Consider the following 12,833-nt stretch of genomic DNA (forward strand, 5'->3'; position numbering starts at 1 on the left):
AAAATATGTAGATTGATGAAAGAAAAATTTAAAAAAAAATTGAAGAATTTTATAAGGAATTATATCAGGCAGGAGAAAATCATTTGGATAAAATAGACAAATATGTGGAAGAATAACTCAAAAAATTGTTGGAGAGGCTGCCAAGAAGTCGGGTCATATATGCGTATGTGGTGGCAATGTAAATATGTACAAAATTTTGGGGAGGGAAAGTGCTATCAGAAATAGAAAATGTTATGAACATAAAAATGGATAGAAGACCGAGTATTGTTTTGTTTTCATTATATAACTCAGAGAAATGGAAAAAAGAAGATAAAGGTTTGGTAACAAATTTGCTCACAGCAGCGAGATTAATAATAGCAAGGTGTTGGAAAAGGAAAATAGATGTAGAAGTGGAGGATTGGTACAAAGAGGTATGGAGATTAGCTATTAATGATAAGTTGACATGTAAACCGAAAGTAAAAAAGGGGACTATGGAAAAGAAGACTTTGAGGGGATTTGGAAAGCATTCAGTGAGAAAGTACTGAGAAAAGAAGATGGAAGATTACCTCCAGAAGACGAACTGAAATTTTGGATGGAATATAAGGATGGAAATGGCTCCGGGGAACTAGGGGGGCACTGAGGGGAATATAAAAGAATGTGTTCAAAGGTAACAGCATGTAGGAGATATTTGTTTAAGGAAATATTATAAAAAAATTAAATAAAAAATTTTAACAAAATGTGAAAGGAATAAAAAAATTAAATTGTTTTAATTAATTTTTAATTTAAAAATAATTTTAAAATTCTTAATGTATTATATATATGTGTGTGTGTGTGTTAAAAAACCTAAGTGACAGTGGAGCACCCTCCTTCCTGGGAGTGTAGTGGGGTCTCCTTCCCTGGAGGTCTTTAAGCAGAGGATGGGTGTTGGTTATGCTTTGACTGGGAGTTCCTGCATGGCCAAAGGGGCTTGGACTGGTGGCCCTTGTCGAGGGTGGGTGAGGGTGGGAGCCTCTGCCTCCAGGGGGCGCCCTGAGGAGGCCAGCCCCTCCGCCTGCCTGCCTGCCTCCCTGCCTGCCCTCCCGGTGGGCTTTGGCCAAGAAGCAGGCAAGCCCTGGGCGTCTGCGGGAGAGGGTAGGCAGCAGCCCCTTCTTCTTCTCGCCTGGGCTCCCTTTCTCTTCCCCGGAGAGAGCAGGGCAGGCGCTCTCCCTCCTCCTCCTCCTCCTCCTCCTCCTCTTCTTCTTCCTCAGGGGCTGCCAGCTGGAGCAGAAGGCGGAGGCAAGAAGGCAGGCAGAGGGGGGTCCCAGGGGAAGGAAGGAAGGAAGGAAGGAAGGAAGGAAGGAAGGAAGGAGCCGGGAAGATGCACCTGCCGCCTCGCCCAGCCGGCCTCTCCTTCTCGCCCCCCGTAAGTACTTCGCCTTTGCCTCCTCCTTCCTCTTTCTCCTTCTCCTTCTTTTCCACCTGCTCCTTCTTCTTTGCTTCTCTTTCTCTTCCTTCTCTTTTTCCTCCTCCTCCTCCACCTTCCTCTTTCCCATCTTCTCCTCCTTTTCCTCCTCCTCCCTGCCCTCCTTTCTTTCTCCTCTCTTCCCTTGTCTCTTTCTCCCTCTCCTCTTCCTTCCTTCCTTCATCTTTTTCTTCTCTTCCCTCTCCTTCTTGTTCTCCTCCTGCTCTTTCTCTCTTTTTCCTCCTCCTCCTCCTCCTTCCTCTTTCTCCTTCTTTTCCACCTGCTCCTTCTTCTTCGCTTCTCTTTCTTTTCCTCCTCCTCCTTCTTCCTCTTTCTCCTTCTTCTTTTCCATCTTCTCCTCCTTTCCCTCCTCCTTCCTGCCCTCCTTTCATTCTCCGTTCTTCCCTTGTCTCTTTCTCCCTCTCCTCCTCCTCTTCCTTCCTTCCTTCCTTCATCTTTTTCTTCTCTTCCCTCTCCTTCTTGTTCTCCTCCTGCTCTTTCTCTCCTTTTCCTCCTCCTCCTCCCTCTTTCTCCTTCTTTTCCACCTGCTCCTTCTTCTTCGCTTCTCTTTCTTTTCCTCCTCCTTCCTCTTTCTCCTTCTTCTTTTCCATCTTCTCCTCCTTTTCCTCCTCCTCCCTGCCCTCCTTTCATTCTCCTTTCTTCCCTTGTCTCCTTCTCCCTCTCCTTCTTTACTCCTTCTTTCCATTCTCCGCATTCTCCTTCTCCCTCTCCTTTCCTCCTCCTCCTCCTCCTCCACTCCTTCCTTTCCCTCTCTTCCTCCTCCTCCGGGGTCTTTCTTCACAGGGGACCACTTCCCAGAGAGTGAGAGAGAGAGAGAGAGAGAGAGAGAGGGAGGGAGGAAGGGAGGGAGGAGGGTTCTCCCCCCATGTTTCCTCCTCCTTCAACAGAGGCTCCCAGGGCAGGCGAGAAGGCGATCCGGGGACGATGGGCTCCTGGCTGGAGCGGAGGGGGGTCCGGAGGGGGGCGCCCCTTCCCAGCCAGCAGAGGGAGGCTTCTGCTTAAGGTGCGGGCGCCCAGCGCAAGCCAAGGCCAGGTGAGCAGGGGAGGGAGGGAGGGAGAGGATGCTCTCTCTTGGGGGGTCCCTCTGGGGGAAGGAGAGGCAGCCCCCCTCAGGCAGCAGGCACCCAGCCCAGGGCCACCCCTCCCTCCCTGCCTCCTCCTGGGGAGCCCAGTCACTCCGGAGGGTCCAGGGGGGGCTCCCACCCAGTGCTCCTGCCTTTGAGACTTTGCCAAGAAACCACCCTCCCTTGGTCTTTTGAGATTTCTCCAAACTCTGGGTCAGGGTCTCCTTCCTCGGAGGTCTTTAAGCAGAGGCCAGATGGCCATCTGTCAGGGCTCCTTTGACTGGGAGTTCCTGCATGGCCAAAGGGGGTTGGACTGGATGGCCCTTGGGCTATCTTCCCACTCTACGATTCTACGATTCTTAGCCAACATTACACATTCTAGATCAAGGAAAGTAATAGTGCCCCTCTATTCTGCTCTGGTCAGGCCCCACCTGGAATATTGTGTCCAGTTCTGGGTGCCACAATTCAAAAAGGATGTTGAGAAACTGGAGCGTGTCCAAAGGAGGGCGACTAAAATGGTGAAGGGCATGGAAACCATGCCCTATGAGGAACGACTTAGGGAGCTGGGGATGTTTACCCTGGAGAAGAGACGGTTAAGAGGTGATATGATAGCCCTGTTTAAATACTTGAAGGGATGTCATATTGAGGAGGGAGCCAGCTTGTTATCTGTTGCTCCAGAGAATAGGATCCAGAGCAATGGATGCAAGCTCCAGGAAAAGGGATTCCACCTCGACATTAGGAGGAACGTTCTGACAGTAAGGGCTGTTTGACAGTAGACTACGCTCCCTGAGAGTGTAGTGGAGTAGAGTCTCCTTCTTTGGAGGTGTTTCAACAGAGGCTGGATGGCCATCTGTCAGAGGTGCTTTGATTCTGTATTCCTGCACAGCAGAATGGGGTTGGATTAGATAGCCCTTGTTATATCTTCCAAATACAATTCTGTTATTCTATACATCACATAAAGGGCTCTCTTCTGCTTCAGTTTAGCATAGGGGTTACCCTCAGCAACCCTCGCCTTCTGCTAGAGAAGGCCTGCTTTTACTGCATGAAAAGCATGATGGCTGGTGATGCTTTGAGATTGCAGAGTAAATGTCCTGCAGAATACTTTGTTATGTGAAGTCGAAAGTTTTCATGACCAGCATCCATATTGTTGTGGGGTTTATTGGGCTCTACAGTCATGTTCTAGAAAAGTTTATTCCTGGGGGGTTGGACTGGATGGCTCTTGTGGTCTCTTCCAACTCTACGATTCTATGATTCTGTGATAGAAGACCCACTCTCTTCCATGTCAGCATTTTCTGAAGATGCCAGCCACAGATGCTGGCAAAATGTCAGGAATAAACTCTTCTAGAACATGGCCACATAGCCCCCAGAAACCCACAGCAAACTAAGAATACTTTGTTGTTGTGTCTCAAGTCACCTGTTGACTTACAGACTTTATACAGTGTTCACAGGCAAGGAACATTCTTCTGGATATAGCCTTTGTTCTGTGTTGCTGTGTGCCTCCACATTGTTTCCAACTTGTGACAGCCCTAATGTGGAAATCCATGGAGTTTTCTTGGCAGGATTTGTTCAGAGGAGATTTGCCATTGCCTTCCCCCGAGGAGGCTGAGAGAATGTCACCCAGTGGCTTTCATGGCCAAACTGGGAATCAAACCTTGGTTTCGAATGTTGTAGCCCAGCAACATTCCGCCCCACTGGGTCCTCTGAATATAGCCTACATCTATATTGGTTCTAACCAAGCTAGACTTTGCTTAACTTCCACAATCAGACAGGATCTGGTGCCTAAAGGATATTTCTCACTTTGTGGACAGTGGGTCTCCAAAATGCTCCAGTGGCCTGGGTCTCCTCCTTCCTTTCTTTAAGGAAGGAGTCACTTCCGAAGTCACAAGGTGACTTCACAATTTCAGTAACATCCACGCTGTGTTTGTGAACATGTGCTGTTATTTGACTCAGACGGATGTGATTCCTTCACTTTACCATACAGTACCGTGGAGAAGAGGGATGCATGAAGACCCACCTTTTCCTGTCAATGTACGAAAAAGATTCATTGTTTTCCGGAAACAGGGATTAAGGACAGTGATTACTAATCCTATTTATAGTAATGTGGGTGAGAAAAGTTGTTCCCACTGCTCTGATGGAGAAGTGAGGTTATGAGGTAGGAATGTCTGCAACGTCAAGGGTTAGCTTGGTTCCTGTAGGTTCATCACTTGATCTTTTGTCTTAGAATAGCAATGTACAAACTCTTGCCCTCCAGTTGTTTTGGACTTCACCTCCCAGAAGCCTCAGCCACCTTGGCCAATGGTTTGGGATTCTGAAGTCCAAAACACCTGGAGGGACAGAGTTTGGACATCACTGTCATAGAGTCATTGAATCATAGAGTTGGAAAGGGACCTTGTGGGCAACCTAGTCCAACCTGCTCTTCAGTGCAGGATCGCCAACTAGAGCATCCCCAGCAGGTAGCTGTCCAACAGAGACATCCAGAGAAGGAGACCCCACCACTTGTCTAGGCTGTTGGCTCCATTGCTGAACTGCTCTTATTGTCAAGGCGTTTCTCCTTAGAGTCCATTGAAATCTACTCTTCTGTCCAATTGCTCAGCACAGAATGTAACTCAGTCTGAGCTGTCTGGACTGTATCTGCTGATGTTTGGGGGGGGGGGGGGGGACATGGAAATATTATTTTCTGTCATTAATCTTCCATGGCTCATTGAGACATGCAAGTCACCCTTTCGGCAAAGAGCTTGTATGAACTGTACGTACGCTCCTGATTGAATTTTGAATTTAAGCCCATTTTTTTCAAAGCCTACAGAAGCTTCAGATCTTTCAAGTACCCAGTGGTACTTGTCTCTGTTCTTGTTGGTTGTGTATTAGTTCAAAAGAAATAGCTTTTTAAACTTGTTGGAGTATAGCGTTGCATTTCAGTCTGGAAAATAAAAAAAGAAAGATTGTTTTGCTGCTCTGCTGGTCATAAGCAGTGACAGTTCCACCGAAATGCAACCATTTTCCCTTTCCCACAGATTGAAAAGGATGCTTTTTTGTTTATTTTGTCCCCAAAACCATCAAAAGAAATTTGCAGAGATTAGTTCATTGTTCACTGTTAAAAAGCCCTCCAAACTGTTGTGCGGGATTTCGGCCTTTGTTTGCTGGGCTTGTTTTTCTTGTTTACTTCAGTGGTTTTTGTTTTGTTTTTGCTTATTGAAATATGGGAAACAAGGGCTGTGGATTTGAAAGTATGGAGTGTGCAGTCTGAAGGAAAAAACACACTCACTTGAATTGGCTTGAGAGAGAATTCATTACTCAGAGAGGGAGAGGTGGGGGGAGATGTAGTGAAATGTGAGCAAGGGATTTGAAGGATAACTGAGAGCCAACAGCAAAGTATTCGGATGTAATATGATGTTACAGATGTCTGTGATGATATTCTGATATAAATCATATTCTGATGTAAATCAAGTTTGATCAGTAGATGTTTCTCCCCCCACCCACCCCCCAAGCTTTGTAGGTGGTCTTTTCAGGGGCTTGACAGTTCGGCCTGGGCCCGAACTAAGGGTGTACGGGGGCTGAGCGCTTACATGCTCAGCAACCCTACCGCACACCCGGGTGCCATCTTGGCATGTTCCCATACAGACAGGGTGTGCCACAATGACGTCCATGTGACGCAGTGCCCAAACAGTGCTGTGCTGTGCAGACATCATCATGGAGCACAAGCACACCATTGAAGCCCCACATGCAGCCTAAAAAGAACCTGCTAGGAGTGGGTTCTTTTTAGGCCTCTCGGAGGCCGTGGCGTTTGGTTGCTGCAGCTTCCATCCGGGGCAGAAAGGGGCGGTGTCTCACCGCCCCTTTCTGCCCATCTATCCAGCCCCCTATTTGTCTAGTAGTAGTTTGAGCATTGGACTATGATTCTGCTTGGTCTGAAAACCCACTAGGTAATCTTAGGCAAGGCACACACTCTCAGCCTCAGAGGATGGCAATGGAAAACCCTTTCCGAAGAAACTTGCCAAGAAAACCCCATGATAGGTTCACCTTTTGGTTACCATAAATTGGAAACAACTTGAAGGCACACAACAGCAGCAACGACTGAAAACTCTCCCCCCCCCCCCCCCTTTTACACAATTAATGAGAGGATAAATAAATATTGCTTAGAGCCCACTGAAATGTACTGGTTGGCCTTGAGCAAATCGGTCCTTTTTAGCCTAGCCTACGTGTTGCATGTACAACAAGAAAACAAAATCTTCTTCAGGACAAGACTAACTTTCCTGAAAGCTGAATGTATTATTTTCAAACTGAAGATACCATTAACAGCCTAAGAGCTTTGTGTGTTAGCTTGCAGATGCCATCACTGTTTACGCTAAACCAATTCTTTGAAGGTTTCTGTCCAGTGAGACAATTGTCTCATTTGATATACGATTTGATTCTGATCCCACTCCTGTAGCTATGAAATTTATACATTTAGACCTGAGGCTTGAATATTGTACTCTGTAAATGCATCTGAGGAAAGAGATTGCAATTCATGAGAGTTCGTGCAGAAATAAATTAGTTAAAGGTGCCCAAAGACTCTCCTTGCCCCCACATGAATAATTCTTTTCATAGTGAAACCAACTTAACTTGGCTGTCTCTTTGAACATAGCTTCTTTATCTGTTTATACATGGGACTACTGCAACTGCATATAGAGCAGCAGAGCTGTGTGTGTGTGTGTGTGTGTGTGTGTGTGTGTGTGTGTGTGAATGTGAGAAACCTGTGAGAGTTATACTCATAGAATCATAGAATAATAGAATCATAGAATCGTAGAGTTGGATGAGACCACAAGGGCCATCCAATTCAACCCCATTCTGCCATGCAGGAATTCTCAATCAAAGCATCCCCGACATATGGCCATCCAACCTCTGTTTAAAGACATCCAAAGAAGGAGACTCCATGACACTCCGTGGAACAGCTCTTACTGTCAGGAAGTTCCTCCTAATTTTGAGGTGGAATCTCTCTTCCTGGAGCTTGCATCCATTGTTTTGGGCCCTAGTCTTGGAGCAGCAGAAAACAAGCTTGCTCCCTCCTCAATATGACATCCCTTCAAATACTTAAACAGGGCTATCATATCACCTCTTAACCATCTCTTCTCCAGGCTAAACATCACCAGCTCCCTAAGTCATTCCTCATAGGGCTTCATGGTTTCCAGGCCCTTCACCATTTTTGTCGCCCTTCTTTGGATACACTCCATTTTCATGCAGTTGAAGGGATCTGAATTCTCCCCTCTCTGCATCTTACTTCCCTGAAGTCAGTTGTCCAAACTCATTTTGCTTTGAAATTTTGCTCTGATACTGACTGTGAGACTGGCAGGTGGAATGGGGATCTCAAGTAAGGACTGGGGGGGGATAGTGGGGGAAAATCACGATGATATTGAAATCATAATTCCAGGTAGAATCTGGGTTGAATCTTTGTTATTCACATGTATTTCAAATGTGTCCAATTTAGGTGTTCTTTTGTGTAGGGGAGCAACTGCACTTAACTCGGGATAATCGATGTTGGATTTCCCCCCAAGTTTTCCTAAAAGATTCATATTGTCGACTGTGAATAACCGATGCAAATAGACCCAGGATAAAACTCTGCATGTCTTGAATGGGTTTCTATACATTGGCATCATCGACTCCATCTTTATTTGCATGCTGTCATGTGTGAGCAACAGAACTCACAGAGATGTGCAGAGATGTGGTTCCAGAGTGTGAAGAACAAACCCGGAATGTGCATTTGGGGGCAGACCTTGCTTTTTAAAAATGAGTCTACCACTGACCCATACAGTTTAAGTCTACCTTTTAGGAATATTGATGTCCTAATTACATGCCAGTGCTACTAAAGTGAGAAAGGTTGTGAATTTTGGGTTTTTGCATACATGTGTATAAAAAGAAGAAGAAAGAAACAGGAGATATTTGCTAACTTTTCACCAGTTTTCTAGATTAATCTAGTTCACCTTGTCAACTTTAATCAAAAGAGCAGTTAAACACTCCTTCTTCTTCATTCTGAAAAACTGATTTGGATCGGCTGAACATGCCACAGACCTTATGCAGCATCTTGCAGCTTACTCTCCCACAGAATTGATTTTTCCCTCCTCAATTTGCCTGTTAAGACCCAGCAGCTGACCTGCAAATCATATAAAGGGAGCTAGGGAAGGGAAGGCAGTGTTAGGTTGATTAGGGCAAAGAAATGTGGTGAAGAGGAACAAAAGACTGACTTATATGGTAAACCGAATGACTGGAGGAATTCATCTGTGTGTTGTGTTCACTTCTTTGCATTCCTAAATGGCCTGGCTAAATGGCAAGCATCATGATTGTTCCAAAAAAGAGGCAAGTGACATTCTGGAAAAGAGGATAAAGGTGGATACGATGCAGTTCAGAAGAGCAGAACTGTGGTGGGCAGATTTGGTTTCTTTTCTAGGACTGTGCGCTGAAGATAACATTTGGTGTGCCAAGACAGGGCCCAATTCAGTTTGGATTGATTGGAAAGGTAAAGGCTTTGATTTGGGTCTGGATTCGAACCCAGCTTCAGAAAAGCTGAAATGTTGTATGCCTCTCCAATGTATATAATGGGGGAAACCATCAAATGGTGTACCTATTTTTGCTTTTTAAGAAAATTGTGTGGAATTTCCAGGCATGGTAGCCTCTTTTAAGCAGCTGAACCCTGCCACATGTTAGAGGTGTAAAACTTCTTCTGCAAGTCTTTTTGTTTTGATTTTTAAAAAAAGGCAACTGTGTATAAGTCTTTATTCTGGGGGCCGAATTGTTCAGGTGTTTGACAATATAATTGCCGCTTTTAACTGGGTAAATTCTACCAAATTTCAGACTGGAATGTTGCCTTTGCACTCCTATGGCATAACCCTACTGTCATAGGCATCTCAGTGGTGGCAGGAGAAAAAAGACCATCAGCCCAGCTGAGGAAGTAAGATCAAGTCATCATCATGGGAAGAACGATTAAGCAATCACACATGCAACTGTCCACAGCACTGTGGCCCTGAGGATGTACCTGAAAGCCAGGCATTGGTGAAATATATTGCTCAGAGCCAGCGGTGTTCTCCTTTCAATGACAATGATGACTCTTTCCATGCTTCTGCTGCATGACTTGAAAAAATCCAACCACTAGCAAATGGACCTACACTCAGGTAGTACACCATCAGGATTCCAGCCTCAAGCAGGGGATTTTGTGCAAGAGGAGGCATTAAAGCTGAGCAGGGAATTTCAAAAAGGGTTTGCTTAGCTCCTTTTGATGTTTGCTTTTATTTTTTGCATGTGGGGTAATGATGCTTTTAGAGATATAACATAAAAAGATTTCTTTGTTTTGTTTTGTTTTGTTGCGTGCCTTCACGCTGTTTCTGACTTACGGTGACCCTAAGGTAGGGTTGCCATAATTGTCCACTTTTACCAGGGACAAAATGTGGAACAAATTCAAGACCAAACTGTAGGACAACTGCAGGACAAAACTCAGCCCAAAATGTAGGACATTGAAGAAAAATGGTGGACCTTAAATGTCCTACATTTTGAGCTGAGTTTTGTCCTGCAGTTGCCCTACAGTTTGGTCTTGAATTTGTCCTACATTTTGTCCCTGGTAAAAGTGGACAATTATGGCAGCCCTACCCTAAGGTGATCCTATCATGGGGTTTTCTTGGCAAGATTTGTTCAGAGGAGATTTGCCATTGCCTTCCCCTGATGTTGAGAGAGTGTGACTTGCCCAAGTTCAGCCAGTGGGTTTACATGGCTGAGCTGGGAATTGACCCCTGGTCTCCAGAGTCACTGTCCAGCACTCAGATATGCTGGCTGTCTTTCTTAAAAATCAGTTGGGGGAAAGTTTGTGCAAAGGACACTAACTTTACAGTTTAGGGTGTTTAAAATGGATTTAGACCTTGTCAGTTTTTTGTGTTCTTAAGACACAGTATATGACTGCAAGCCTGTGCAGACCGGCACTTTGTGCCAGCCTGCAGGCGAACTAGGGCTGCTTAAAACCCAGGCACCATCATGGTGCATGCCATGATGACATCCCTTGTGCGCAGCGCTGAAACAGCCCTCGCCTGAGGGGCGTCATAATGCTATGCCATGGTGCCTATGATGCCCCTTCTATGGCACAAAAAAGAGCCACTTTTGGGGGCTTCTTTTTGCACTGGATTGGGGGCATGGCATGCAGTTGCTACATCCCATCCCAGTGCTTCCAGGGGCAGCATAGAGCCACCCCTTCCTGGGCTGTCTGTACAGCCCCTGTGTTCCTTAAATTCAAGTATATAGCCAAGTTAGTCTGGAAATGTAGTATGTAAAGGGATCTAGTAGCACCTTTGAGAGTAACTTAAAGAGAGAACTAAAGCCATGCTTGGTATAACTGTTAAGCTTCACTTACTTGTAAAATCCTAACAGCAAGTCACCCCCTGTACTCTTTCTGGCAGAGAAAGGGAGTGTATTCTGTGTTTTGTTTTGTGCTTAAGAAGGCCAGTTCACCACTGATGAAAATTTTGGAAGCATCCCTGAAAGATGAACAAGAAGAAGCAAAATAGCAGCAATATTGCTATAATCCCTATGCCATTTGTTCCTTGCTTTCACCGTACATTTTCTCCTAGCTGGATCTTTCTGAGTTGCCCCATTAGGTTTTTCCCCCTTCTTTTAAAATGTTGTTTATATTTATCTTTTCCTCACTGGTAGTTTTATGTTTACTTACTTATAAATATATTAGAACAAATTTGGACAAATTCTTAAGAGTTGGGCAAGGGACTGAGTTGGAGTGGGGCATGTGTGATATGGAGAATCATATTTCCTGGAGGCTTCTGAGAGTGTGATTTTCTCTAAATGCACGTAGCTGATACATGTCTTGTTGTGAAGGAAAAAAAGTGGAAAATATTGTTTCTACCATTGTAGTGAATGTGAAGAGTGGGGTGGTTTTAAAAGTGTGATGGGCCAAGAATCACTGGCCCAGTGGTAATCTTTTGCCAATCCCGGCATAAAAAGAAGCAGTTGAGACTTTGGGTGGTGAATCAGAGAGATAGACAAACAAAGGCAAACAAGAAGGAAGAGTGTTATGTAGACATTATAGTATGTATACTCAAGATCCCATGCAGCATATAGGAGGTATGCACTATATGGGTAGAGGATCTATTAATATTGTCTGGTCTGATAGGCTAATAGAATCTGAAGGGCTTTGGATGATTTTATTGATGGTACAACCTATGCTTCTGTAGGAGCTCATGCATACTGTCTTCAAAGAAATCTTTGGCATAACCTGAGAAGAGTAGAGCAAAATAGCTAGAACATAGCTGGAGGGAAACTCATGGGGAGTCCTTCCAAACATAAGCTAGAGCACATTATTATTGAGATACTTTGAGGTGGTGATGTTGACAAAGAAAATTCTTTTTCCTGCTGAAAGAGCCAAAGAAACTAGTCATGCACTTCAAATTTTTGATGTTTTTGATTTGGAAGACATTGTATTATGTTGTTGATTGTTTTTGACCATAGTCACGTTAGTTAATGATGGCATGTTCTAAATTACCTCTATCTTGCTGGGCTCAAGCCCATTCTTTCCTGGCAACACATGTTATGTTTGCCACTTGCCTCCTTGGTGTTACATTTTCCTAAGGCTTAGTTTGGTATTCCTCTGTCTTCAGTGGTGAACAACTGTAGCTTAGAATTATGGTCTTTCTCTGCTGCTATATCACTGGTTCTTTCTTCTATAGTCTGGCATAGTTTACCTGGAGGAGGCTTTCACAGATGAGGAAAGGGAGGAAGAGATCCCAGATAGCAGCCTGCTAGTGGCTGCTAGCCCTGCTTTGGAGCTAAAAATGCTGATAGTCCTGCATTAGAAGCAGAAGCTGGACAATTCCATGTAGACACCAAATTGTACCCATTTGAATGTTAGATATTGAGCCAGCAGCAACAAAAGAGCATAAATACCCTAAAATCCCTCTGATCTTGGAAGTTAGGCAGGGTCAGCCCATGAATACCAGGTGCTGTAGGCTATGATTCAGAGCAAAGAACTGGCAAAACCACCTTTGAGTATTCCTGGCCTAATAAAAACCCTATTAAATTCATGGGGGTGCCAAAAGTCGACAGGTGACTTGAAGTCACACACACACCAAAGAAGGAGGGTGTATCTTGGTGTGCTTTAAAAATGAAACGTGAGCTAATTAGGTGAGCTGTCCTGAACGACAACTGGCTATAAATTAACACAACCAAGACGGTCTCTTTGTTGAAAGATAATAGACCTACTATATTGGGTTGCTTCTTGGATTGTTCTCCTTGGTTGATTTCCTGCTTGGCACTGGACCCTTCGTGGACCCTTCATGCTCAGACTCTGGATTGCCTTGACTATGCTTCTG

General features: G+C 44.8%; 1 protein-coding gene across 2 annotated transcripts in view; it reads left to right on the forward strand.

The window, feature by feature from the left end:
* Positions 1-1,297: 1,297 nt before the first annotated feature.
* The window catches only part of TRPC4 (transient receptor potential cation channel subfamily C member 4), a 187,924-nt gene continuing 176,388 nt past the window's right edge, over positions 1,298-12,833 (forward strand). Inside the window, exon 1 of one of the 2 annotated variants that reach the window (XM_089511493.1) lies at positions 1,298-1,381. The gene's annotated coding sequence lies outside the window, so the exon portion shown is untranslated. Of the gene's footprint in view, positions 1,382-2,397; positions 2,475-12,833 lie in introns of those variants that run through there. The other variant, XM_089511485.1, reaches the window with a different exon arrangement.

This window comes from Sceloporus occidentalis, unplaced genomic scaffold, assembly GCF_023333645.1.
Source record: "Sceloporus occidentalis isolate IW3139 unplaced genomic scaffold, rSceOcc1.0.p SCAF_1, whole genome shotgun sequence".
Taxonomy (NCBI): Eukaryota; Metazoa; Chordata; class Lepidosauria; order Squamata; family Phrynosomatidae; genus Sceloporus; species Sceloporus occidentalis.